General features: G+C 44.9%; 1 protein-coding gene across 1 annotated transcript in view; it reads left to right on the top strand.

Annotated features, from left to right (window-relative positions):
* The window catches only part of ZHX2 (zinc fingers and homeoboxes 2), a 261,516-nt gene extending 235,425 nt beyond the window's left edge, over nt 1-26,091 (top strand). Inside the window, exon 4 of the mRNA XM_085605035.1 lies at nt 24,833-26,091. The gene's annotated coding sequence lies outside the window, so the exon portion shown is untranslated. The remainder of the gene's footprint in view (nt 1-24,832) is intronic.
* The last annotated feature ends 269 nt before the right edge of the window (nt 26,092-26,360 follow it).

Here is a 26,360-nt window from a genome sequence, read left to right as displayed (position 1 = left end):
TGTTGGGTGTGGGGGAAGCAAGAAAGCTGGCAGTAGAGTTTAAGATTTAGATTATTTGTGTACTCCGGAGGGTGGGAGTGGGTGTATGTTTATAGTTTGTGTCGGAAAGTATTATTAGGTAGTGTGTGTGAGAGATTTTGTTGTGCTGGTGTGTGATGTTTTGATTTTGAAGAGTAGTGAGAGGAGATGATTTAGTTGTTTTGTGGTAAGTATTTGTATGTAAATTATTGTTGCTGAGTGGAAGCTTAAAGGTAAAGTCGTGGTGATTTGTTTTGCAAAAGAGTGTATGTGGTGTCGGAGGAAATGGACAAGAGTTGAGAGTATTTGTGTTGGATTTGATCGCTGGAAGAGGTAATGTGTTGTAGAGTGGAATGTAAGTATGAAATCCTTCACTGTGTTTGTACGCTAGAGAAAGTCCCTACATGCCCCATCTGGTTTGAAAACGTCCATTGCCCTAGCACTTTATTAAAATACTCATCACCTCAGACATTGCTCCTCCTTACCCATTTGCCTTTCAGGGATAAAAAATGGATAAGGTAATTTAGCCATTACAAGTAAGGCTCCCTGTTTTCCGTTTTTATTGATCTTTACAGGTAAACATTTATTTTCTTGTCTGTATTCATTTTTAAATGTGGATAACAACAGAAATTGGGTTACTTTTTGAGTAATTGCAAATACTGTCCGCCAGGCCAATAGCTGTGTGGATTGATAGGTAAATGGGCTTAAAAAGAAACTAATTTTAGTAAAGAGGCTTTAATAGCAGTAGATATGCACAAGGCTGATACTGAAATTTGCATATTTTATTAAAAGTGCATTAATTTATCTTCTGCAGGTGTTTACAGCGTTCAGGCACGAGTGTATATTTACCAGTTAAATAAATGTGGAAATATACTAATTTCAGCTTCATTTTTCCACAAATCCCTAAATAAATATGAATAAATACAGATAAAATTAGCAGAAAATAAATATGGATAAATACAGACAGAAATGTCAAAACAATAAATACCATAAAACCGGGAGCCCTAATTACAAGGTACTTGATCATCACTCCAATGTAATGTATGCTCTGCATATACGCCTATGAATAAACTGGTCTCCCAGAGTCAGCTGATTAACTACTTTACCTCAGTTGGCAATGCAGGTATGGTCATTATATTGACTGAAGAGAATCAGCACAATGTTCTATATGAGAAGTCTATTCTGAATGCAGAAACACCCAACTACCATAGACTGTCTTTTAGCCTGTGCAATGTTCAAAATTGATATCATAATCCCATACATCGGAAGCAAACTCACTACTTTTTCTCAGGCTTTCCCAGAAACATTCACAAATCTTACCCTCTCTCCTTGTTTTTATCGCAACGTAATTGCTCTCACAGTTTCAGCAGTGAGTATTCCCCTGTAAGATCGTCAGTGCTCCATGAGACAACTGATTCCTTTCGTCGAGAGTGTTTGATATCCCCCCACCCCCCCTCCCAAAGCTACTCAAGCATTCCATCTTTCTTTAACCTGCAGTTTGAAAACGATCAAGCAGTTAAAATTAGCACCAGTAAACCTCTTACTGAAAAATGTCTTCTCCATACCATAAATAACTAGTTTACTTAAGATCACTTGCTCTCGAATTATTATAATGTGTGGTCTGTCATCACTCCAGTTCTTCTCTCAATTAAAACCACCTTCTGGCCCTAGCGCAGGTGCTGCTGCGAGCAGGCAGAAGGTTGGTGTCTATCAGGCATGACCTTAAGTAATATCAAACAGTGAAAAAACAGAGGAATGTTTTTCTTTTTTTTACCACGCCCCTTCTCTGTGTGCAGAGCAATACCTCTCTCTCCATAAAACGTCAAAATTATGATCTCTCCATTGGCTGCGCAATACCAGGGTAGAGAATGACCCGAGATGAGCTGTTACGTTTTGAGTTGAACGGTGTCCTGGGGTCAAAATTTAATTGCCTAGGAGTGTGCGTAAGAACTTCTCTCTTTCCCTATCTTGGGAAAGGGACTGGGAAAAAAGTGTATCCTGTACACAGTAGAATGACCTGTATGGAACATTAATAGGGGTTTTGTGCAAAGGATATTTGTAAGAAGATCCTCCTGGTGTGGTCAATAGGAGACAGGATGCTAAGGAGTAAACGCAGCTAAGAGTTGTTGGGTGGAATAAAGTTCAATTACTGAACTTCCTTGGTTCAAAGATGATTGGTAATATTAATTAATGGACTGCTACTTATCTATTTTTCATTGTTAAGACGTTTTTCTTACTGTTTTATCTTTAGTGGTATGTTTTTAAAGGGAAAGGTCTTGAGGTATTTTTAGTTTGTGTGTGTTTTGTGCACTAGGCAATAAGTTGATGTATTGGCAAATAGAAGGGCAATTGTCTATGTATTCACAAAGCTCCTTAAAAAGATTCGGGCTAGAGGAATTGATACCGACTGAGGCTGGAAAGCAGAAAAATAGATAGGGTCGCAGATATGGAAGAGATAATTACTTGCCATGAAATTTTGCTGCCTGTGTGCTGTCAACTGAAGCTTTCATTTTCGATCCAAATGGCAAGTTTGTGTTCTTCAGTTTTCCTTTCTTTTCGCTATATGAATATGAACAGGGTGTGTGGCAGCAGTCACATGTTTCGCAGTATCTGTACCAATACCCTGACCTGATGTAGAGGTTGTGTGAGTTTACAGAAAATGTTTTTCTTTATCAAGGGCAGCTAATCACAGAGGGCCATATGTATCCAGGCGAATTGCGATCGCAAACGCTGAAATTCGCAGAATTTCAGTGTTTGCGAAAGCAATTTGGCCTAGTGCTATGTATGAAAGCACAACTGTCTCGCAAATTAAGGAGTCACAAAATTTGCGATTCCTTATTTTGCAAATGCATTTAAGGAATCGCAGATTGAGATTCCTTAAATGGAATGTATGAAGCACCCAAGTTGTGCGAATATGGCATAAGGATCGCAAATTACCACCAACTACAGGTTGGTGATAATTTGCAGTTTCTTGCAAAAATACGCATTTTTGCATGTTTCAAAGTGGCATGTGGCGCACACACATGCCCTTAGGGCATGTATGTGCGCCACATGTGCACCCATGCTCATTTCAGGGGTGCAACAGGGTGTGCTTTTGACACCCTGGCACACTTGAAATTGCATTCTCAATTTGCGATTCTCTAATTGGGAATCACAAATTGAGAATGTCTTCCCATTCATTCCTATGGGCCTTAAGGAATGAATGGGGAGGTATTCCTTAATTGCCTTTAGGCCCATATGAATGAATGGGGAGGTATTCATTAATTGGGAATCACAAATTGCGATTCGTAATTAAGAAATATGTAGGATTTGCGAAATTTATTGCAAATCCTACATAGATAGTGTTTTGCGATTCTCAAATAGCGATTCTCAAAAGTTCGCGATTTGAGAATCCCAAAACCGAACATTGATGCATATGGCCCAGAGTGACTATTTCTGAAAATGGATAGTTCGCATGGAAAGGTTGTTTTTCATCTTGTTTTAGAGTCATCTAGTTTGCTCTGCTATGAGGTGTTTTTCTTTGCTTGTGTACTCATGCATAGACTCATACTTTACTTGATGCAGTAAACGCAGTTGCAGCAAACTAGATGCCTGAGCGGTCCGGGCATGAAAAACTTAGGAAAGTTGCTAGACTCAGGATATATTGTTTTGTGCCATGCTGAGTCTTACTTTCCAACCATGATGATTATTCTCTTTTTTGTTGTTTCTGTATTTTGAAAACCCTCATTACAAAAGGTCTTTCCTGGATACAACAGCCATTCCGCCTCATTATGCCATAGTTGTTCAACATATCCAATTGCCTGAAACAAAGAAGTTCACCAGATCAGGTCACAGGATCCCATATTCCTGAATACTACAAAAAACTACTTTTGTAGGGACAGCATGGAGACGTTTCCCTTACCACACCCACTTTACTCAAGGTATTTAGTATACCTCTTGTACACAAACAAAAAAATCCCGAGCTCCTCCCTTGCAAAGAGAGTTGCATCCCACACTATGCCTAGGTTCATAGTGCGAGGAGGTCACCCTATGAAGAAGCATGCCACCTTCAAGTGGGTGAGGGAAGCCGTCCTTTAAAAGGGACACCCCATTAGCATTCTTCCCATTCAATAGACCCAGTATTTCTTTTGTTGTCCAACAAAACATAAGCATACAATGACAGGGATGTGGAATTCCTATAGCCCGACACCTATGACACATTGGGGTCAAGGGCAGCAAATAATACTTGTGTATTTTGTCTTTGGGACAAGTAGGCACAAACCCCTTCAGCACAAACCCTTTGGCTGTCAGTTTGCAGCACCACATTATGGATCGGGTAAGGGCACTCTCAGCAGTTAAGGCAATATTTGTTTCCACATGTTAATGCTGTTCAAACTTGTATTCATGGTTCATTAATTGAAAGCCTTTATTATTAGGGTGAGCGCTCCAAGTGAATGTTGTAAGCTCTGACTGCACTACTGACAGTAGTTCCAGTATAAAAATGTGTACACACGTTTTCAAAGTTTAGCAATATGAGTCTTATGTATAATGCTCCCAGAATGCTCTCTGATTTGATGCAAGTATTTGCAGAAGCTTGAAAGCAAGATTGATGATTCTTTGCTTTCAAAATAAAATGTTTATATAAAAACGAAAGCAGGAAAATACATTTTGCTAAACTACTGTAAAATTTCAGGTACCATTTATTTGCAGCGTCATTTAGTAACACTAATTGATGCATGCTAGTATTTCCCAAAAATATACATAATGGAAAATCAGTGCAACCAGTTTCAATAAGATTATGGGAAACAAAAATAAGCAAGCATTGGCAAAGCCAGTAGGTCTGAAATTGGTGGCCAGCTTTTTAGTTAGTAGTCAATGTGTGACTTGTTTTGGCAGGGTTTTTGTAAAACTTTATTGGTATGGGAGTTGCCGGGCCCTCAACATTATAACAAACATTGACAAAAGCAACAATTGTTATTGGTCTCAAAAAGCACACACTGCCACAGTTGTTACTGGCACTGACTAAAACTACTTTGTGTGCCGATATGCTCCTTGTGTAAGAGCAGAATGCGGTCGCTCTCACTGAAGCCAGCCAATACAGAGAGTGAGAGAGAGAGACAGAATTTTAATAAACACAAAAGTCTCAAAAGTGCACCCATGGTATATGTCCTTGCATTAATGCAGCTAAACAGCTTTCGTGAATTCCCAAGAATTTACAGAAGTAGGACAAGAAATAGTACTCCCAGAAAATATTTGCGAACTGCATTTTAGCATGATCAAATATGCATGTGTAGATTTGCTCATGCAAAAATCTGAGTTTGCAAATTAACTTTCCCTCCAACCACTTTTTTCCCAACTCTGGAAAAAGGTTTTTGTCTTCCATTGTCAAGAGTAAATTCCCAACATTTCTCAGTATGGGGAAATATTAGAGAAGAGATGTTGAAAACCTTTAAAACATGCAAGTTAGTAGGTGTGCAAAGACTCAAAAAGGCATTCTAACCCTGGAACTATTGCTTACCACTACCTTCAGCCCCAGCATGTAGACCTGCAGAAACGTGGCAACATAAGGGGATTGCAAGTATTCAAACACTACTATAGTATGACCCCTGGCATAATCAGAGAGGCTATATCCGAACTCTTATATAATGAGATTGCTGCCATAATTTGTTGCCGCACTGCATGCCACCAAAGGGACAAGTAGATTTATTAAGCAACCTGCCCCATGGACCAGTAGATATTTCATTAAATTCCACACCCCTGAATGAATATCTGAACATCATGATAGAGCAGCCATGAGCACAGCCAAGATAGCGGACTTGTTCTAAAGAAGTTCCTCCAAGTCGCCCCAGTTATCTGGCATTATTCTGCTTCAAGCCCGCCATCGGAGGCACCGGCTGACTCTGCCCTATGCCTAATACAGCCCTGAACCACTGGTGCTGCTTGCCTCTTTGAGGAGACGTCTGCAGCCTCCCTGGCTGAAGCCACATTACTGCTGCCGCCCCCGATCTCTGCGCGCCTGCCCTGCTTGAACGCTGCAGCCCTGCAGCTGAGAGACTGATATCGGGAGGCTAGCTGCAGCCAAGAGGCGGAGAAGTTCGGAGGATCATGCTGTGGACCTGGTGATTGCTGCACTGCCTGAGGCGAGATCAGTGGGGCGCTGGGGACTTAAATCTGAGCCCTGCTGCTCCCAGCGCAGGACCGGCCTTGCTGCAGTCGGGCTACCTGCTTCCTGAGAGGCGCGATAGCTTAGGCCCCAAGAAGTGAGCTGAGTGCCTCGCACGCCTGCAGCCTGCACTTTGACCTGCCTTCATTTAGGCGGAACGCCAATGTGGATCGGGGCCCGAGGTGCTGTGAGTGGTCCTACTATTGACTGTGCTGTTGACTGCCCTTCTTTCCCACTCGGACTCCTCCTACCTATGAAGCATTCTGGATAGCACTCAGCAGCATACGGGGTATCACCCTTTAGTTTGACCTATTGCTCCTGCTCAACACTGTTGGTAACCCATGTGACCCTCTAGTGCTGCCTCCTGAGGTCTGCGCCTGTTGGCGTGAAGGGACTTCATTGTTGTTGGAAAGCTGCAGGGAAGTGAGCCACTGACGATACACCACTGTGAGCTGACCCGTGAGGCAAGACGAGCTGCCACTGCTCTGCCCCTGGGAGAGGCCTATTGAGTGCTAATGTGGAGCAGGTCGGCACTGTTACCCTCAATGAGTTGTTGACATTGCTGCACCCACGGACCTGCACTGCCCTGGAAACTGTGAGGACCTGAGCTCCTGGAAGTGATCAGGGAGGGCCTTGCGATTGGGGCACACATTTCTCCCTAGCCCGCTCCCATGAACCTTTGGGCCGCTGAGGACATGATTGCGAGCCGCCTGAGGAAGAGACTTTTTGTCCTTGCACTGCGCTGATGACTGCTCACCAGGTACCCTTTGGACCACACCCATGAACCTCCGACTGCCCCTGAACTAACCTGGACTTTCACGGGCGAACGCACACACAAGTTGAAGTAACAGTAGCAAAGCAGCAAGGAGTTGTTACCTTACCTTGTGCTTTTTGGGGGGGGGGTGTTGCACACAGCGCCCCTATGTTATTGCTCCACCGAGGCCTGCTTCTGCCCTGCTGTCGTGGTCTGCCCTTTGGGCTCTCCTGGAGTGAGCGGCTGCCTGAACATGGCTGAAATGACTGGGCTGCTTGTACTGCAGCATCTGAGTTGGCCTTCAGGCATTGGGAAGCGGGCCCGCTACACTGACTGAATTGGACTTATGGCTGCGTTGGGCCCAGCTACATAGCATGTCACGATGGGCGGTCTACGATCAGGGACCCAGAATGCAACAACAAAAACACCCGTTAGATCTGCTACAGCGACTGCTTATACTGCAACCATGGGACCTAGAAGGGAAATTAGATGTCGTCTTGGACGCTGTGGAGAAGACTCGGACGTCCTTGGAGAACACTCTAGTCTCCTTGGAGAACAAAATTGACAATATAGCAAGGGATCTTAATCCGATACATGCAATCTAATAAACGCAGACCACCGTAAGCTGCCGAAAAAGGTACACACCGCAGAACACACCATAGCTCCAGTCGAAATCCAGAGAAATGGAGTCCTTGATGCAGGTGCTGGTAGACTGCATCCACACCTTTGAGTGTAGGGCAGAGGACCAATCCCGTGGAAACAATGTTCAAGTAGTGGGCCTTCCGAAAGGAGTTTAGGGACACAACACTGTGGAGTACATAGACCTCTGGCTGTGTGACCTGCTCCTAACGAGGGCCCTACTACAGTTATTTACAGTTGAGCGGGCCCACAGCATTCCAACTCTAAGACCCCCCACCTGGCTCGAACCCTAGGCCACTGCTTTTTAGCCTGCTTCACTACCATGATTGTGAGACCAGGAGACTTCGAGAAATTGTGGTTGACAATGCCTGCATTATGTTCTTCCCTGACAACACGGTGGCAGTGCAGTATCAACTGAACTCCTTTCTGGCCGTTAAGCAATGCCTCTGCGGCCTGAACCTAAGGTACTCGCTCCTGTTCCCTGCGAGGCTGCGCGTTGTAGCTGATTTGCATATGGCCATGGCTGAACTGGGGTGGCAGAGTGGGCTAAAGAACGGTGATGGATCAAACCCAGATCTGTTGACTGGGTGTGAGTGTTTGATTGGTTCTGATGCTCCGTCCATCACCACCCCCTTTTGTACCGCTGAAGTGAAGGCACTCTTCATAGGCTTTCCTGAGGACACCTGGGAATAGCTAGTAGCATCGGGACTTGTCGCCTCGCCGGACCCCATGCGCAGACCCCAAGAGGGGACTACTGGTGGACGCTGTCTGGCAGTACGGCACACCCTGAGGCCTTCAGCAGCCCCTGACTTGGAGCACGTCATACAGGAAAGAAGACCGGCTCTTCAGTCAGTAGCAGGGAGAAGAGAAACCAATAATGACTCCTGTCCTAACGAAGACGCTGCACAGTCCTCGAGTGAAGACGGCTCATCCCCCATTTGACCTGCTGACACAGATTAGATGATTTCTCCAGATGTCACTCCACAGACGGCTGATGACATTATTTGATCCGTGACCCACCAAATATGGTGCCCTCGGTCTTGTGCTCAGTAAACTACACACTAGCATGGTCTTTCGCTCCTCCCAGCTAACTCTTGATTCCTATACAATTGTCAATTAGGCACAGTGCCCCCCCTCCGCCTCCCTCTGCTGTATGCTTCTAACAGTTTGCGTTCACTTTGCCTCACTGTGCTGCATATCCAGTACCGGCATATGTTCACACTGTTTGGGCTGAACTACCCTTGGCCACTGCGCATCCCTCTTGCATACCCCCTCCCTTTTTTGTAGGCTTTTAGCTTACTCTGACACTTATTGTTTAAGCAGTTTGAGCGGAAAACCGTCTCTCTGCCCTAATAGGATTCACTGGTTTTACCCAGTACCCTTGATTCCGTCTTTGTTCTTTGAGACCTACCCCGACGCTCGACCTCATGCTCCACCAATACCACATCTGTGCCGGTTTCAAGCACAGTAGCCACCTTCCTTACCTCTATCAGCTTACAACATGACATACACCAACTTCATTACCGGGAACGTGCAGGGAATGCATACTCCTGGCGACATGCTGTCTACTCCCATCTCGAGTGTCGTTCCACACAGGTTGCGCTGTTGCGCAAAACACACTTGACCTTAGCTGAAGCGAATAGGCTCCAATGGTGCTGGCACAGTCAGGTGTATGCCACCTAATTCTCCTTTTATGCTGGAAGAGTTTTAATCCGGATTAGGACTGGGGTCCCCTTTTCAGCGGAGGAGGTAGTAGTGGACGCCGAGGGCCGTTCTGTGCTTAGAAAGGGTCGTTTAGACGCCAACACATTCTTATAGGCAGCATAGGGGCAACAAAGTCCAGTGCATGGCTAAATGGCTGGCAGGTCTACAACTTGCAGACACAGCGACGACGGCACTGGCATGGTGCCTACTGGATACTCCGCACCGGTTTCACCCCTGCACACGAGCGCCAACACATGATCCCTTACTTCTGGGAGTTGCATACTGCCGATTTCTGTACCTAATGAGTACAGTGACCTCTTAAGCTCCGGATATTGCCTTCCTCGGCACACCCAGAGGACACATCACCTAATTGACAGAATCAACTGCCTGTCACGCGGCGGGACTTCATACAATAGGGGACCTCTACTGCGATGGTAGCCTCCTATCTTATGAGTCTTTGATGGGAGAAGGGTGGCCTACCACGGGTCACTTCCTCTTCTACAACCCTCTAATGGCATCATTAGGGAATAGATGACGCAACATGGCTCAAGAACACCCGATGCAGCATACTCTGCAGTACCTCCACATGATTGGGTCGGGCAGAGACCTGATCCGTTGGTTTGCAGATAACTGCGCTCCCGTGCTGCACTACAGCTCACACCCTTCCGTTGCAGGTGGGAAGAGGACCAGACTCGCCCCTGTACGGACAAGAAACGAGAGGCACTGTTCAAAAGCCCGTCCCACATCCCCCTGCAAAACCCGTTTCCACCTCATTCAACTTAACATTGTGCACAGAGCGTACCTCACCCGTGACAAGATAAACCGCTATTTCCAGAGGATGGATGCTGCCTGTCCCCTTTGTCGGCTGGTTGACGCAGACTTCGTCCATATGCTGTGGGCGTGTCCGCCTACACAGCGCTACTGGCAGGGTATCGCGGGTAGTCTATGCGTCTATACGAGACATCCGGCGCTGCATACTTGGGAGAAATCCCTTTTAGCCCTATACCGTAGGACCAAGAAAAACAAGGTCACATCTCGCTTTCTGGACTTAGGGTTCCTAATGGCCAAGTGTTTCATTACGCGATGTTGGAAATCGCGAGAAACCCCCAGCTCTTGCTGGTCAATCCCTCACTGTGTTGGCCCAGGCAGAAAGTGTCGCCTTGCACTTGGAAGACCGTCTCAGGCTATGCAAATACCCTATATCAACCAACTGGGATGCTATCCTAGTTGAAATGCAAATTGCTATTCATTGTATTGTATTGTAATTGCATTTATATAGCGCTTACTACCCCTGACAAGGCGTCGAAGTGCTTTTTCGGCGAGTAGCACGCTACTCCGGAACCCATAGAGGATTAGTGTTGAATTAGTATAGTGAAACATGCAAGTACATTTTAAGTGGTGGATAGGTTAGTCAGTTATTTGGATTCGGAAGGACAGCAGAAGGATAGAAGAGGAAAAAAAAGGTTTGTATTTCTATAGCGCTTGTTACCCCTGATGGGGTGTTGAAGCGTGCTACTCCGGAAACCCATAAAGGATTAGTGCTGAATTAGTATGGTGAAATATGAAAGTAATTTGAGTGGTTGGATATTAGTCAGTTATTTGGAGTTAGAAGGGTAGCGGAGGGATAAAAAGGAAGAAAGGTTTGCATTCATGTAGCACCTGTTACCCCTGATGGGTGTTGAAGCGCTTTTCTGGCGAGTAGGACGCTACTCCGAAACCTATAAAGGATTAGTGTTGAAAATTAGCATAGGGAAATATGAAGTAATTTGAGTGGTGGATATGTTATTCAGTTATTTGGATAGAGAAGGGTAGGTTGCGGGATAGAAGAGGGAAAGCGGTTTGTATTTATATAGCGCTCGCTACCCCTTGATGGAGTTTTGAAGCGCTTTATTGGCGAGTAGCACACTACTATGGAACCCATATGGATTACTGTTGAATTAGTATGGCGAAACATGAAAGTATTTTGAGTGGTGGATAGGTTAGTCAGTTATTTGGATCGAGAAGGGTTGGGGAGGGGTAGAAAAGGGAAAATGGTTTGCATTTATATAACGCTGGTAACCCTGATGGGGTGTTGAAACGCTTCATTGGCGAGTAGCCCGCTACTCTGGAACCCATAAAGGATTTGTGGTGAATTAGTATTGTGGAATATGGAAATTGAGAAGTGAACATGTTAGTCTGTTATTTTGATTGAAAAGGATAGTGGAGGGACAGAAGAGTGAGATTTTTTTTGTTTGTTTTGAGGTCATAGCAGTAGGAGGAGGCTTGTGGATGAGTAAAAAGGGGTTTTTGAGGGGAAGAGTCAGAGGGTAGAATTTATAAAGGTTAGTTTGGGGGATCGGTATAGTAAAAAGAGGTGTCCGATGATGCAAGGATGGGTAGAGTAGGAGAGCGTCTAGAAAGGGTTATTTTGGGGATCATAGTAGTGGTCTGGGGTTTGGGATAACAGAGAGCGGATGTAGAGGGTATATTGATAGATGTATAGGGTGAGAGATAGGGTAGTGCATTGGAAAGAGTAGTAGAAAGAAGTTTTAGATGAGTCAGAAGGTTGAGTCAGAGGATATACTGAGAGAAGTATAGGCTGAAAAATAGGGTAGTGCATTTGAAATGCTAAATTAGAAGAAAGTGATGAATATAAAGATCCTAAGTACTTTGAAAGTATATAGATACATAAAGGAGGTAAGTATATATAGATTAAAGATGATAGAGGTACAGGATGAAAAATAGGGTAGTGCGTTGGAAATGCTTTTTCAGGAGAGAAAGGTAACAGACGCTCAGATCCAAGTACATGGAAGGTACATGGATGCTCAATGGAAGTAAGTACATGTAGACCAAAGATGATTTTTATTTATTTACAACAACAATTATTCTACAGGTTTATACAAAGCAATACACAAAGATAGGTACATATCTATAGTGAAAATAAATGCTTGTATACAGAGGAATATGCTGTAAATTTCTGTTTGCGTATGGTGCTTTTGTGGGGAAGAGCCAATTCTTGAGTAGTTTTCTGAGGATAAGGTGGTTGTCGGTGAATCTTACGTTGGGGGGGGTAAAGAGTACCATAGTTTGGCTGCTTGAACACAGAAGGATGTGCCACCCATGGTTTTTTCTTGTATCTTGAGATTTTGAGGCGAGATGCCCCTTTAGAGCGTAGCTTCCTTTGTTGAATGTGTTAGGTGATTTTATTCCTGATGAAGAGTGGTCCCATTCCATGTATTGCTTTGTGGGTGTTACAAAGTAGCTTGAACGTGGATCTCTGGCAACTGGGAACCAATGCAGGGCTTTCAAGGCGGGTGAGATGTGGTCTTGTGGTTTGATATGCAAGAGTACTCTGGCGTTGTAGTCTTTTCATGGTCGTTAAATGTGATCCGTGTTGGAGGCTATTGGCGTAATCGAGTTAGGACAGAACAAGGGAGATGGTAGTTTGGATCTTGTGTGGAAATACCAAATGAGGAAAAACTTGTTGCAGCGTTTTTATAGTGACAAAGCTTGATCTTTTGCTAGTTTGTCCACTTGGGCATTCATCGACATCTTAGAGTCCATGGTCATTCCGAGGTTTCCTACTTCCTTTGATAATTTAGGTGGTGATCCCAGTTCATCAGGCTAGGCGGCAAGCGGGTCGTAATGTTTCCAATCGCCACACGTGAGTTTTTCCGTTTTTGAAGCATTCAAGTAATCCACTGATCCACAGCTCTGAGACAATTGAAAATTGGGGATTTTTCAATGTCTTTGGGGCATTCCAGTTGAAGGAGTATGTGCGTGTCATCTGCATAGTCATAGCACATGAGGTGAAATTGATTGATCAGTACCGGTAATGACTTCATGTAGATGTTGAAAAGCATGGACGAGATGATAGAACCTTGAGTGTGACACCTGCCTTTGTGGAGTATGGTTTGGACGAGAAAGGTGGGGTATGGTTGACATTAGTTCTGTTTCGAAGGTAGGACGCGATCCAGTCTAGAGCAGTTCCCTCTATGCCAGCTTCATAGAGACTTTGTTTCAGAGTGTCATGGTCAACTGTGTCAAAGGCAGCCGAGAGGTCCAAGAGGAGTAGCGCAGCAACCCCGCTGCGGTCAAAAGTATTCTTCAGGTCATCCCAGATAGCAATGAGGGCAGATTCAGAGCCTCTTCCCGGACGGAATCCTGTTTGGAAGTCTGAGAGTATGTTATTCTCTTCAATGAATTGTGACATCTGGGCGAACGCTGCTCTTTCTATCCGTTTGCACAGGAAAGGTCCATTTGTAATGGGTCTGGAGTTGTCAGGGTTCAGCGGGTCCAAGTTTGTTTTCTTCAGTAAAGGGCGTATGTGTGATTTTTTTTGAGTTGTTCTGGAAATATTCCGGTAGTTTACGGAATCGTTGATGATTCTTTTTACTGGAGTGGCAGCAGAGGTTGTAAAAAAAATTGTCTTGAAAGTTTGTGGTGGATCTGGGTCAGAGGGGCTGCCGGCAGGCCTGCTTGCTCTGACCAGGTCCATAAATTCATCGTGTGAGATGTGTTGGAAGGAACGAAGGGGCTGGGTTAGAGTATTCTTGGATTGTTGTTTTGTACAGGGGTTAGTGCTGGTGCTTTGTTTCTGTTTTAAGTTAGTCCAATGTGTCTGTTTTGGCTGTTTAATGATTTGCCAGTTTTGCCCCAGACACCCACACAGGCTCGCTAACAGATAAGTTGGAGGAAATAGTAAACTAACATGCCAACTGATCATTAGGCATACTTGGGTAACACATTGCTTACCTGACACTAGGATCCAGGACTCTACATGGCTTTTTCACCTTGATGCGTGACGTCTTCTGTCTAGCCCATGGAGTGTGGCTGTCTGTGAGGCAGTTACATGTGGGCGAAGGTTATTTTGGTGTTTGGTTATAGTTTCTGTTAACCTAATCTGTTTATCATTGGATACATAACTGACCCCCTCATAGTGCTGCTATGGTTGCATCATATCCTTTCTCCTGATCAGGGCAATGTGATTTGGTATACCTTTGCAGACTGCTGTGTATTTAATTCTCTTTGATGTGGCAACTACCTCTTATGCATTACTCTGAACGCCATGATTCTGAGATCTGTGAGCACCATACTGACAGTTTACATGTTATGTAATCTACCATCTGTATGCATTGCTCATAAACTGCAAAAAAGTAAACTCAATAAACTGATTCAAACAAAAATCATGATACAGCAGCCATTTTTACAAAGATGGAGCAAGGCCTAACTGCGGCCTAGATTAGCCAAATTCTTGAAAAACAACTAAAACACAAAGCAATTTTGTTTGAATTGCAATAGTTTTATTGTAATACACACACACAAATTCAAATGTAGTATAACTCATGTTAATGCACATATAGAATTTAAACATGGAATAACACAGCTATCCACAACCCTCTTCACAGTGGCCCTAACATAGGTCAGACAGCCCTGTTACTCAATGTTCTTGGAGATGGCCATCAGCCCCCATGAGAAACTTCCAGTGAGGCCGGAACTACTCACTCCGCAACACAGAAAGATTAGACACCCAGACCAGAGACAGTTCAACCTAGCAATCTGGCACCTGAGGTGTTAATGTTTGGTGTTTACACTAGTCCAGAGGAGTTTTTGGCCATCTCGCATGAGATAGGCAGCCATATAGCAAAGATTTGTTGACTTCTGCATCTCCAAGCTTTTAGACCCCGTTAAGCAGTAAAGGCTCAAGATATAATTTCTTACCATTTATACCTTAATAAGTCAGGTCTAGCATACACATCTACACGACTTCATTTAACTGCTCTAGCGGCATACATGCAGAACAGGGAACATCTTTTTTGTCAATTCCATTGGTGAAGGCATTCGTGGAGGGTCTGGAGTAATTCCTCCAAAAAGATTAAAAAACCCTTACCTCTGTCTGGAACTTAATTGTTGGTCTCACAAGACCTTATGGGGCCCCTTTCTGAACCTTGTCATTAATGTGAATTGCTGTTTCTTTCTTGGAAAGTGGCCTTTCTTGTGGCAGTAACTTGGCTCAGGCTTCTCCGCGAGTTGCAAGCCCTTACTATTCTAGAACCATTTTTACTGATCCACAGGAACCGAGTGGTACGAAAAAACAAACCTTTTTGCATTAATCAGACAATTGAGCTGCCCATATTCTTTTAACAACCTGATTCTGCAGTGGATAGGGCGGTACATGCTTTAGTTGTTGAATGGGCACTTACATGCTATATTGATAAGGCTAAACAGTTTTGAAAGTCTAATAAACTTTTTGTTCCTTTTGCAAAGCCCAGTAAAGGTCAGCCTAGTTTCAGAACAGGCATTTTAAGATAGATAGTTAAATGCATTCCAACTTTGTATGAAGAGGCTAAATGTGTACTCCCCATACCTCAGGGTACACTTGACGTAAAAATGAAGCAACCATGATTTGCTTGGGTAACATCCCATTAGCTGATTTTTGTAAAGCTGCTACTTGGTCATCACCACACACTTTCACAAAGCATTGCTTTGTGGATGTTTTTTTAGCTCATCTACTAGCTGTAGTTGGCCAGGCTGTGTTAGGAAGTTTGATTCAAACGTCTGCCCACTAACAACCACAAAGAGGGAACTATTTTACAGGCAATGCAAAGTATGTATATCTACAGCCATACGTGCGATGAAAGGAAAATGTTAACCTGTAAGCACCTGTCAGTAGCGTACAATGCTATAGATTCACATGAACTACCCCTCCCCTGAAGTTGGTAGTATGAGCACATTTTCACTAAATACATATTCATTCTCAACTAAAACTGTACAGAGCACATGCCTACTATTCTCAACTTTTAGCTGCTGAACAAAACAAAAACAGCCTAAGGTGGAGTCGTGCCATGCACATTAACTAAGAGAGTAGTCCTGCAGAATCCTGCGGCTTCTCAAAACATCTTCAAAGAGAAAATTTTAATGTCTGGTGCCCATCACTAGATGGCAGGAGCATGCAAAACATGAGAATCTACAGGACTGAAAGCTGCAGACAGGTGCTGACAGAGTAAGTAACCTTTTCCTTTTTTTAGGTTCTCTGAAGCAGTGCTGTTCAATCCCATACATGTGTGCCGACCTTGGTTAGGGAAGCCATTAGTGATTGTAATTGATCTCCTTGGTTGAATTGGTCACAGGTGAGTCATCTATCCTAGTTTATAATTTAGAACACGTATTTGGCCTTTTACCTGCTGCTGCTACTGAAGATGCGTCGGGGATCACCTTGCTCCTTTGTAACTTGGGAAAGGCAGGTTTGGCTGCGAGAACTCGACCAACCCTTGTAATGCATGTGGCTCTGACAACAGTGTGCATGGAAACAGTAGAGTGCTTTCCTCTCTGAAGCTTCAGGATTTTCATTTAGGATGATCCTGTGCACATAATGATCCAGTTATCCTGTCCTGACAAACTATGCTATAGTTAGTTCCATTCTTGACTGTAGTACAATTAGTGCAAATACATTCTGAAGCATATTGCTTTTGAAATTCATGCATTTTACTGATGCAGTGACCTGGAAATGAAGTGGACCTTCATGGCACAAAAGATTAGTAGGTTCTTGACTTTATCCTGCAGGGTAGTAACTTCACTGAGCTTCTCAAGGCAGGTAAAGAACTTAATGTCATTGTTTTGCCATTATCCCTTATGGGGGACTGACGGCTCTCTCTCATCCACTGGTGAATGTGCTCATGCATTGAAAGATGTTCGTTAATGAGTGAATGAATGAAAGAGCATTTATATAGCACTCAGCTACTTTCAAAGAGTGTCCTGATGCTGAAAGACTCAATCAGACCTGCTGCTGCCCCACAGTGCAGGCGACCAAGGGTTAGTTCCGGAAAAGCCAAACTTTGAGCATTTTCCTCAACATAGTTACATTGGATATCTGCCTGAATGTCAGAGGTAAGAGGTTCCAGGCACGGGCACCCTGCAACTGGAAGGAACGGCCGCCAGAGCTGCCGCGGTGTATCTTGGGGATGGAAGCCAAATTCAGTGTGGAGGACCTCATCGTTCTTGGAAGCACATAGTGTGCGACTCTCCTTCTGAGGTACTGAGCTCCGTTTATCTGCAGGACCAAGGCCTTAAAACAGATTCTCTCTTTTACAGGAAGCCAATGTAAGGCCTTCAGGTGAGGAGAGATCTGAATCCTGGGCTTGAGTAAGAGGACCGTGTGTGTGGCCGCGTTCTGGACCACCTGTAAGCGGTTAAGCAGTTTTGCAGCGTGAATCTTTCTGGATTCACTATGCTGTGCATTATTCCGCCATCTTGTGGTTGGGTCCGGAATCGTAGTATTCTCCTTTTTTTTTTTTCTTCTTTTTTTTTTTTTCTTCGTGTCCCAGTTGAGCGGCGACGTCCCACCATTTGGTGTCCTTCGTGACGTTGGCGTGCTTCCTGCGGAAGCTCCCACCTTTGGTCACCATCTTCAGATTCTTTTTTCCGCCGTTCGGTCTGGATCATTACCGAAGAGTTCCAGAATTTTGGAAGAGGAATCAAGGAAAATCGACGAAGCAAGTTTTCAACTAAACCAGACTACAGGTCAGGTACCCGGAGCGACGAGGGAGGAGTTTTGCGACCAAAACCTCGACGTTCGACAGAGGATGCGCTCGCAGGGGGCACCCTGAGCGCAGGGATGGACAAAACACAGTTCAAGTTTTGCACCAATTGCCACCACAAGTGCGCCCAGAAGGATCAGCATCCAGTCTGCAACCTCTGCCTGCCGCTCGACCAAAGCAGCGAAGACTAGAACGCCTGCTTGGCATTTACACCGAAGACCCTCAGAGTAAGGAAGAGGCAGAGAAGGGCAAACCACAACATGCAGGGCCAGGGGCCACCTCCATCGCTCCAAGACTTGGGTCTCTCCAGTGGAGAGGAGGTCAACATCGCTAAAGGACCTGAGGACTGCGCGGTCGTCGAGGTCCATAAGAAGATGCCAAAGGAGGTAAGGGAGACATCGATTCCCTAAACACTCAGGCCACACTCGAAAGGGTGAAGCAAAAGCCCTGAGCGACACTCGCAGAAGTGAAGCGAAGTCCTCGAAGGGAGCTCTGCCGTTGAAACACTCGACGAAAGCAACAGCTACCAGGGATAGTCAACTGAGCGGATCCTTCAAAAAGGACTCCCAATCGACGAAAGCCCTTGAGAAACAAAGTTTGTCGAAGGTTGCCCTCAAAGGAAACCTCGGCGCCGAGAAAAGAAAAGCAGACTTCGTCGTCAATGTCGACGGCCACAAAGAGAAGCGCTCCAGCCCTAGACGCCGAATCCGCCACTGAGATAGAGAGGAAGAGGAGGCTCGAGGCCGAAATGGCGAGCATCCTTCAACAGAAAAAAGACTTCGAGAAGATGAGCCAGTACACCATCCCGCCGAAACCCGCGGAACTGCCGAAAACCCCCGAACCAGTCGAGGATATCTGGAACGAAGACTACTATTTCGAGGGTGAAGGCGACGAAGACCTTCAATCCTACCGGTACTCGACACCCTCGGAGGCGCAAGAACTGTATTGGCAAGATCTTGACACAGAATCGCCGGAAGAAGAGGTAGACGCGTACCCTTCGAGGCCCTCGCCGCCAGACGAAATAGGGGTCTACAACATGGTCGTGCAGAAGGCTGTACAGACTTATGGGGTGAAAATGGAGGAAGAGAAGCCGAAATCATGTTTCCTCCTGGAAACTCTACTGCCACAACAAACTAAGAGCCAATTCCTGCCCATGCTCACTAGTGTGCTGGATCAAGGAAGAGAGGCCTTTAAGGAGCCTGCAACACGCACAGCGGTGACCCCTAGGACTGAGAAGAAATACAAACATTTTTCACAGGACCCTGCATACATCCAAGGTTCAGTGCCAGCTGACTCCATTATTGCAGCATAGGCTTGGAAGAGGGCCAATGTACCCACTAATGCCGGACCACCTCCAGAGAAGGAGAGTAGGAGGATGGATCTCACAGGGACGAAAGTGGAGAGAAATGCAGCAATCCAATGGCGCAACGCTAACTCAAACGCCCTGATTAACAGGCACGCTTACCAACACTGGGATGAAGTAGAACAGCTCCTAAAACATCTACCGGAACAGTACCAGCAAAGAGCGACTCACCAGCTAGAAGAGGGGAAAAGCATGGCGAATACATGCCACATCCAGTACCGATTTTAGGCAGAAACCTCAAGCAGGCTAATGATGATAGGAGTGACTGAGAGAAGACACGCATGGCTCAGATTTTCAGGATTCAAGCCAGAGGTGCAAAGCAACATCCTAAACACACCTTTTAATAGAGAGCAACTGTTTGGCACGCCAGTCGACGACAAGTTGACAGCTTAAGAAGGACAACGAAACAGCAAGGTCCATGGGGGCGTTGCAGTTCAGGGGCATGAGAAGGGGCACACCCACGAGAAGACCAGGCGGTAGGGGAGGCAACGCGCCCTCCACTTTGCACCAAATGTTCCAGCAAGGCTACCAAGGGAACAACCAAGGCCAACAACAGCAGGGACAGCAGCAGCAGAGCTGGCAGTACCAGCCCCAGGGACAGTCCTTTCGAGGGCGTGAAAACGGACGAGGACAAACACGGAGAGGAGGACAACAGCCCTCAACCAAGTGACTTCATAAAAGAAAATGCCCCCAACCTAGCAACACCTCGGGGTGGGCGGAAGGACATGAAGGGAAACTGCAGCCAAATACAACGACAAACAGCACCTCGAACACTCAACACCGGTAGGGGGAAGAATAAGAGACTTCATCCAGGAATGGAGAAAGGTCACATCGGACAAATGGATACTAAACATCATACAATACGGATACTGTATAGAGTTAGAAAAACAGCCTCCAAACAGAAAACCAAGAAACAGGGCACACTCAGCAAAGGAGCTCTCGCTCATGCAGCTAGAAGCACAAGAACTGCTCAGCAAGGAGGCAATAGAGGTGGTACAAAGGGGGTTTGCTCATCTTACTTCCTGGTTCCAAAGGTGGATGAGACACTAAGACCTATCCTAGATCTAAGGTTCCTGAACAAATTCATAAGAACACAAAGGTTCAAGATGACTTCCCTACAAGAGGTAATACCACAAATACAGCAAGGAGACTTCATGGCTACTATAGATTTAAAGGATGCGTACTTGCACATCCCCATCAACCACAAACATAAGCGCCTGCTGAGGTTTGTGATCAATCAAAGCCACTACCAGTTCACAGTACTGGCATTGGGCCTCAAATCCGCACCAAGGGTGTTTACAAAATGCCTAGCAGCTGTTGCAGCACACCTACGAAGGCAAGGTATACACGTATACCCCTATCTCGACGACTGGCTTGTAAAGGCACATTTGTACGGCCAATGCAGACTACACATCCAGCAGGTCATACTAACAATGACAGGACTGGGTTTCTCGATCCATTGGGAGAAATCGTCAACCGAACCAGAACAGATCAAGATATTCTTAGGGGCAGAGATCGACACCATTCAAGACAAAGTGTTCCCCAGCAGGAAGAGAACATTGGCGATACTGAAGGAAACCAGTCATTACCGCAAGGGGCAAGTTGTGACAGTGAGGACGGGGAGAAAACTGATGGGAATGATGGCGTCATGCATCCACCTAGTCCCAAATATTTGACTACACATGAGACCATTCCAGGAATGGATCCAGCAGCAAAGGTCACAGGCCACAGATAGTTGGGAAGATCTTGTGGTTATCACGCACGTAGTGCATCAGGAAATAGTGTGGTGGAAAAAGGAAAACTTATCACAGGGGAAGCCATTCAAACAACCAACTCCAACAGTGACCATCGCAACGGACGCCTCCCAGCTGGGGTGGGGCGCACACATGAACAAGCTCAAAGTTAGGGGTCTATGGTCGCAGAAAGATGTGGTCAGACACATCAACTACCTGGAACTAAAGACTGTATTCCTAGCCTTAAAAGCCTTTCAGAAAGAGCTGTATGGGAACAGGGTGTTGGTCCAAACAGACAACTCAACCACCATGTTCTACATCAACAGACCAGGAGGAACACAATCAGTACCATTATCAGGGCTAGCACAGGAAATTTGGAGATGGGCCATCCCACTGAAAATAAACCTACCAGCAGTACATCTCCCAGGAAAGGAAAATGTGGAAGTAGACCGGCTCAGCAGACAGACGTCGGCTTCCCACGAATGGGAGCTCAACCAGCAGGAAATAAAGAAGCTTTTCCAGAAATAGGGTACTCCACAAATAGACCTATTTGCAACACACCAGAATGCGAAAATGCCAACACTTCACATCCAGACAACCGGATCACCGGTCCCAAGGCAATGCGCTATGGATAAGTTGGTCAAAGAGATTTGCATATGCTTTTCCCCCGATACCGCTGATACACCGGGTACTCCGCAAATGCAGCATCTGCAACATGACAATGATAGTGATAGCACGTCAGTGGGCCAGACAGTCCTGGTTCTCGCAGATAGTGGAAATGGGACAAGAACCAGTACACAGATTCCCAAGAAGAGACCTGTTAATAATGCAGAACGGAAGGGTGCTTCACCCAGAACCAGAGGGTCTCAGCCTAGCAGCATGGCTCCCGAAGACCTAGAATTTGCGCACCTAAAACTGCCAGCAAGTACTATGGCAGTACTCAGGGAGGCAAGGAGACCTACCACAAGAAAGTGCTACATAGCAAAATGGAAGAGGTACTCCCAATGGTGCAACAAGGAGAAACTACAACGGGAGGTCACAAGAGAATCAACAGTACTAAAGTACTTAATGGACCCGCTACAAAGCAGATTAAGCTACACATCCCTGAGGTTGCACTTGGCTGCGGTGGTGGCCTACACAAGGGGGGAAACTGGGAAAAGTTTCTTCACCTCAAGTAGTGAACAGATTCTTGGAAGGAGCCAATACCACGTTTTTTCCCCAAAAACTGACCACAAAAACAGAAAGGGCTCTACACACACTAGACGCCAGAAGGGTTGTAATGCACTATATAGAGAGAACAAAGGAATGCAGGAAAACAGAACAGTTTTGTCTCCTTCGCAAGCAGTTTTCTGGGATGACCCGTCACCAAGAATACCATTGCTCGATGGATTGTGCAGACAATTCAAGTGTACCACAAGCAGGCGGACAACAGTTACAAGGAGCAGCTCAGGCTCACTCAACAAGGAAGAAAGGAGCAACGATTGCTTTTCTAACGAACACACCTATCCAAGACATTTGCCAAGCGGCAACATGGTCTTCAGTGCATACGTTCACTAAGCACTACTGTGTGGATATTCAAATGAACAAAGAAGCGCAAGTGGGACAGAAGGTCTTACAACACATATTCAGTAACCAGTGCTAATCTTCCACCCAGCCACCACAATAAGGACAAACCGCTACAAAGTCTATGCACAGCATAGTGAATCCAGAAAGATTCATGCTGCAAAACGTATAGTTTCTTACCTGTTGGTGTAGTTTTGCAGCTTGAAGACTTTCTGGATTCACTAGCGAACCCACCCTCCTCCACCAGAAAGATGAGACAGGAGGTAAAGGGTTAATGATAAACAAGAATTTACAAAATAACAGAGAAAACAGGATTAACACAAGAAGAGAAAAAAAAGAATCCGAAGATGGCGACCAAAGGTGGGAGCTTCCGCAGGAAGCGCGCCGACGTCACGAAGGACACCAAATGGTGGGACGTCGCCGCCCACCTGGGCCACGAAAAAAAACAAAAGAGAAAATACTACGATTCCTGACCCAACCACAAGATGGCGGAATAATGCACAGCATAGTGAATCAAGCTGCAAAAACTACCCCGACCGGTAAGAAACTATATGATATTCGGTAAGGCCCAAGTACAGGACTTTAACCTAATCCATTCTGGAGATAATCTATACCTGGACAACGTTCCTCCTGTGGTCAAGGGGCAAGAGGGGAAGAAATTTCCTGAGCATCTGTACAAAAAGATGACCACAGATTTCTCAAGATTACATTTAAGCTGGTTCAACCTCAGCCAGGAAAACACCTTCGAAAGACGCAAGTTAATTCTTTTCACCTTCGAAGTACACTCCCCTTGTCACAAGTGAACAGAAGCTGCGTGTCATCTGCGTAAGAGAATTTTAGTGCTGCACACTTTTGCCAGGGGGGACATCAAAGGTTGAAAAGAGGGGGACTCCGTATGGAGCCCTGGGGAACTCCCACTTTCAGGATAGGGATGGGAGCTGCGAACGGGGGAATCCAAACTTCCTGGCGTTTGTCCTCCAGGAAGGAGGAAAACCACTTGAGAACCGTGCCTCCTAGACCACAGTCCTGTAACCTGTTCAGGAGTCTATCATGCAGCATGCTATCAAAGGCTGCAGAGAGGTCCAATACAATCAGCATGGCTTTCCCACCCTGATTGAGCTTCTTGATACACTCAGACTTCAAGGAGAGCTGTCTCCGTACTATAGTTGGTTCTAAAACCCAACTGGCTCTGATGTAGGAGATTATTTTTTTCAGCATAGTCTGAGATCACGGAGATACCATATTTCTCCAAGGGTCTTGGAGAAAAAAGGCAAAAGTGAAATAGGTCTATAATTTGCTGACACAGAGGGGTCAGCTGAGGGCTTTTTTTTAGCAGCGTAAGAATTTTAGCACTTTTCCAGATACCAGGCATGTGGCCGGCCATAAGAGAAGAGTTAAGAACCTTGTTCACTGAAGGGTTGATAGACTTGGGCACAGAGGCCAGCAATTTGGTTGGGCAGGGGTCAGAGGGTGAGCCTGACTTCAGGCTTTTAATGATGTCCAGGGATTCATCCGGTTGGAGTGGGGGAGACTACTAGTATCGGGCCCTCAATAGGGGCTGCAGGAGCTAAATTGTTGGCGTGAATCCACAGTGGGCCCCCAGGAGAACGGTAAACTCCTTACCGATACTGAGCAGCGTGGCTCTATCATTTGACTAATCCACTTGTCTCTTACTCTCTGGTAGATGCTGGTGCAATTTCGGTAAAAATCTTACATTTTTACCTTGCTGAGCAATATGAGAACATTGAAGAGGGTATTGAACGGATGTGAGTAAGATTTAGGGGAGTGCATTCATTTAGCGTTTTCTTAAGGAACCCTGGTTCTGATTTGCCAATTTTGTAGTAGTAGTTTGTAGCTTCCGCAATTCTCTTTGCATGGTGGCCTTTATTGTGTTTGACTCTGCTATGAGGAGTTCTGTTAGACTCTTTTAGACTTTTTGGCAATTCAAGTTTTGTTCACGATTCCAACCCTCTTTTTCTCTGTTGACTAGTTGTTGTTCCATCTGTTAGCTACCGTTGGTGCTGTTTTCTGGTTATTTTCCTGGATGGGAGCAGCCACTTTTAGCCACAATACGAACTCCGTATAACAGAGCTGTGGTATCATAGCAAGCATAAAGTATCTATTGGACTGGTGACAAATGTTAATAGAAAGCCATGTTCTCATTTCCAGCATTGAAGCCTACGTTTTTATTAAAGATTACATCATATTTAATACAGTGTCACTTTAATTGTGGTATTTTAGTCCCAAATGAAGTTGAAATCTTGCAGCTACGCACCCATTTTCCTCTAAACAAAATTGCTGTCTCGCATTCAATGTTGATAATTGGAAAGCTTTTTTCATGCTCTGTTTACAAATCATGTAGAACATTTCTGTTACTGACAGTATTTCTTCTCTTTTCAGGATTGGCAAGTTACTGTATACATTTTGATAACCGAGCACGTGTCTGCCTTTGAACAGATTAAAAATCTATATTTTCGTATTTGTGAGGAGAGCCTCTGAGCGAGGTGCGACTCGCACTTGAAAATACAACCATGGAGGCCCAGCTGTCAGCGCTGGTGGGAGCAACTTCAAAAGGAATTGTTCGTAGTGCCAAAGGTCTACTACTGCTTTCAGAAAAGGGTTGTAAATACTTATGCCCCTAAACTCCTTTGCTGTACAGGAACTAATTTGGAGAGATGTGGCCATGTTTTGTTCGCTATAATTGGTGCAAGTCACTTTTGTAAATCATACGATTGCAAGTTTTTATTTGAATATTTGTAGGCTTAGCAACCACTAACTATGTCCTGTTCAAAAATGGATTTAAATTGTAGTGAGTGGCTTGCGAGGATGGTTTGGTGAACAACCATCAGGGATGGTTTGGTGAACAACCATCAGAGATGGTTTGTAGCACACTTCTATCAGTGCATTTTCATGTACGAAGATGAGGACATGAGATGTTTAAGCTGACCTGCAGGAAGTAACTTATCTCAGACATGCAAGCCAAACCTAGCCGAAGACTTTTTACAGCTCTCTAGGAGAAGTGCGAGTTTTTGTGTTGTCGATTGAGTCGACATCTCCTCTACCTGCCTGGTATTACTGGTTGGCGCACACCTCGACCCAACAGGTGTATGAGAAGGCTCCTTACCACACTGACGTGCGTGTAGAGGGACTGAGAAGCTGAAGCATGGCCATCCCAGAAAGCCCATGCTGCTGAAAATCTTTTGATGGGCAACGGTTCATATTCAATTGTAGAACTATTTTGTCAATTATGCAAGGCAGCAGAGAGACGAGTCAGAAATCTTGTCAATCTAAATCCATACCGGAAATTATTCTTTCTTTTCTTTTTGCTTAAAAAAAACCGTTGACTATTGGGAGATATTGTTAGTAACGTTTCTATAAGAAATGTTGTGTTGGCAAAATATCCATATTTCAGTATACTGCACAAATCTAATGTTAGGGAGTAGGAAAAACTTTTTCTAACATGTTAGGTATTTGTTCTTACTCGACAGAACAGCAAGTGTAACACATCTTTGGTAATTTTTTGTTTGTAAATAGACTGTAAAGGGAACGAACGTCCTTAAGTTTTGTAAAATAAACAGCGCAGTATGAGAACCTGCATTTTTTATGTTTAGTTTGGGAAAATGTCATTTCAAATAAATATTTATACCTCTTTCCTTATACTTAATTCTCCTATGTCAGTATTTTTCCTTTATAGAAGATGGCAGTCTTTCCAATAATCAGAGAGAAAGCTCGCACTTGCTTAGAGTCTAAGAATGATTCTTTAATGCTGGGTTGATCGTTGCACTGCACTCAAATCTTGAGTGATTTAACTTTCTTTACGTTTTTCTGAATAGGTACAGTTCCCTTTCATTTCCAAAGCAAAAAAGAAGTACTTTACTTTTGCAGAGCTCTGACATTAATTGATCCAGGGCCTGCTGTATCAAGCTGT

This window comes from Triturus cristatus, chromosome 5_1 (assembly GCF_964204655.1).
Source record: "Triturus cristatus chromosome 5_1, aTriCri1.1, whole genome shotgun sequence".
Classification (NCBI taxonomy): Eukaryota; Metazoa; Chordata; class Amphibia; order Caudata; family Salamandridae; genus Triturus; species Triturus cristatus.
Note: the sequence above shows the minus strand (reverse complement) of the source record. Positions and strands in the feature narration are given on the sequence as shown.